The sequence below is a fragment of the Triticum aestivum genome, chromosome 7B (genome assembly GCF_018294505.1).
Source record: "Triticum aestivum cultivar Chinese Spring chromosome 7B, IWGSC CS RefSeq v2.1, whole genome shotgun sequence".
In the NCBI taxonomy this organism is placed as follows: Eukaryota; Viridiplantae; Streptophyta; class Magnoliopsida; order Poales; family Poaceae; genus Triticum; species Triticum aestivum.
This window is the reverse complement of record NC_057813.1, coordinates 752,188,097-752,191,350: the sequence shown is the minus strand read 5'-3', so window position 1 is coordinate 752,191,350 and position 3,254 is coordinate 752,188,097.

Genomic DNA, 3,254 nt, shown 5'->3' with positions numbered 1-3,254 from the left:
AAAGAAAAAAGTACTTACTTGTATGATTTAGACAGATACTTGTGTAATTTTCTTACTTTTATTATTGTTTGTTATTATATAGTGCGATGGTTTTGGTATCTACCTCCGTCGGTCCTCGTCCTGTCTATGATTCAGATGTGGTATATATGGTCTTTTATAACTATTTTTCGTTCATTTAGTGTTTATGACAATTATGTCGAACAACGTGACATAGATTTTTTATCTAGGAGGTATGTGAACCGGAAATTCCAACCGACCCTATTGTCAAGAAGTTAAATTTAGTTGAAGAAGAAAACAATTACTTGAAGGAAAAATTGAAAAAATTGAGGAGGAGAAGATGATGTTGGAGTTGCATGTTGCGGATGTCGTCGATGATCACAAGATCAAGATGGATGCAATGCGCTTGAAGATTAGAAAGATTAGAAAATATGCCATTCTTACTGAGGCTTGGTATTATTATGTCGTTGGATCAATCGTTACCTTAGTTGCTATTATGATCGCATTTGTTGTTGCATTGAAATGTTTTAGATAGTTTCAATGTATGGTTTAATTAGATGCTCTGAAGAGCGATACACTAGTAGAAAAGGGGGCAATGGTCCAGGCCGGGCCAACCCATTAGTCTCGGTTCAATCCAGAACCGGGACCAATGGGGGCATTGGACCCGGTTCGTGAGCCCCGGGGGCCGGCCGGGCCACGTGGGCCATTGGTCCCGGTTCGTCTGGACCTTTTGGTCCCGGTTGGTGGGACGAACCAGGACCAATGGGCCTCGCTCCTGGCCCATCACCATTGGTCCCGGTTCATGCCACCAACCGGGATCAATGGTGGTGCCTATATATACCCCCTCGCGCAAGAGCAAAGCACACTGCTCTGTTTTTTCTGGCCGAGGGGGAGAGGGCTTGGTGGTGCTCTAGCTCACCTCCTATGCACACAAGGTGTTCGATGGAATGCCCGAGCCACACTACTTAAGGTTTCTCCTCTCCAAACTCGACCGCCAAGCTCCATTTTCCTCAATATTTGTCTAGGTTTAGCGGTCCGTCACACCCCGTCCCCGTCTTCACCGTCGTCGATCACCCGCGCCGATCTCATCGCCGGCACCACCGTGGTGAGCCTCTTGTTCTTATCTTCTTTCTGAAAGGAAAAATATTCTTACTTGTATGTTTAGATAGATACTTGTATTATTTTCTTACTTTTATTATTGCATCTTATATAGTGCGATGGTTTAGGTATCCGCCCCCGTCGGCCCTCGTCCTGTCTATGATTCGGATGTGGTATATATTATCTTTTCATAACTATTGGTTCATTTATTGTTTATGACAATTATGCCGACCAACGTGACATAGATTTTATTTATCTAGGAGGTTGTTGAACCGGAAATTCCAACCGACCCTATTGTCAAGAGGTTAAATTTAGTTGAAGAAGAAAACAATTTGTTGAAGGAAAAAAATAGAAAAATTGAGGAGGAGAAGATGATATTGGAGTTGCATGTTGCGGATGTCGTCGATGATCACAAGATCAAGATGGATGCAATGCGCTTGAAGATTAGAAAGATTAGAAAATATGCCATTCATACCGAGGCTTGGTATCATTATGCCGTTGGATCAGTTGTTACATTCGTTGCGATTATGATCGCATTTGTTTTCGCATTGAAATGTTTTACATAGTTTCAGTGTATGGTTTAATTAATTTAGATGCTCTGCAGAGCTTTATGTTGTTAGATGAGAACTATGTATGTACTTTGGTTTTAATGTGATGATGAACTTCTATTAATTTGGTCACTTAATTATCTACTCATGATGTTCTGTAATGATTTTTGACACACTTAATTATATATAATGCACGCAGATGAACCGGCAATGGATGTACGGTTCAAGACACACCTCCGAGTACATTAAGGGCATGCACGATTTTTCTCGAAGTGGCTGAGGCAAACAAGCAGAATGGTTTTATGTGTTGTCCATGCCCTATATGTGGGAATACGAAGTCTTACTCTGACCGAAAAATCCTCCACACCCACCTGCTTTACAAGGGTTTCATGCCACACTATAATGTTTGGACGAGGCACGGAGAAATAGGGGTTATGATGGAAGACGGCAAAGAAGAAGAGTACGATGACAACTATGTGCCCCCTGAATACGGTGATGCTACTAAAGATCAAGAGGAACCAGACGATATGCCCGATGATGATGCAACGGGCGAAGCTGCTGAAGATCAAGAGGAACCAGACGATGTGCCCGATGATGATGATCTCCGCCGGGTCATTGTCGATGCAAGGACGCAATGCGAAAGTCAAAAGGAGAAGCTGGAGTTCGATCGCATGTTAGAGGACCACAAAAAAGGGTTGTACCCCAATTGCGAAGATGGCAACACAAAGCTCGGTACCGTACTGGAATTGCTGCAGTGGAAGGCAGAGAATGTTGTGCCTGACAAAGGATTTGAGAAGCTACTGAAAATATTGAAGAAGAAGCTTCCAAAGGATAACGAATTGCCCGACAGTACATACGCAGCAAAGAAGGTCGTATGCCCTCTAGGATTGGAGGTGCAGAAGATACATGCATGCCCTAATGACTGCATTCTCTACCGCGGTGCGTACAAGGATCAGAACACATGCCCGGTATGCGGTGAATTATGGTATAAGATTAGATGAGATGACCCTGGTGATGTTGACGGCGAGCCCCCCAGGAAGAGGGTTCCTGCGAAGGTGATGTGGTATGCTCATATAATACCACGGTTGAAACGTCTGTTCAGAAACGGAGAACATGCCAAGTTGATGCGATGGCACAGTGAGGACCATAAGAAAGACGGGAAGTTGAGAGCACCCGCTGATGGGTCGCAGTGGAGAAAAATCGAGAGAAAGTACTGGGATGAGTTTGCAAGTGAGCCAAGGAACGTATGGTTTGCTTTAAGCGCGGATGGCATTAATCCTTTCGGGGAGCAGAGCAGCAATCACAGCACCTGGCCCGTGACTCTATGTATGTATAACCTTCCTCTTTGGATGTGCATGAAGTGGAAGTTCATTATGCCAGTTCTCATCCAAGGCCCTAAGCAACCCGGCAACGACATTGATGTGTACCTAAGGCCATTAGTTGAAGAACTTTTACAGCTGTGGAATGGAAACGGTGTACGTACGTGGGATGAGCACAAACAGGAGGAATTTGACCTAAAGGCGTTGCTGTTCGTGACCATCAACGATTGGCCCGCTCTCAGTAACCTTTCAGGACAGACAAACAAGGGATACCACGCATGCACGCACTGTT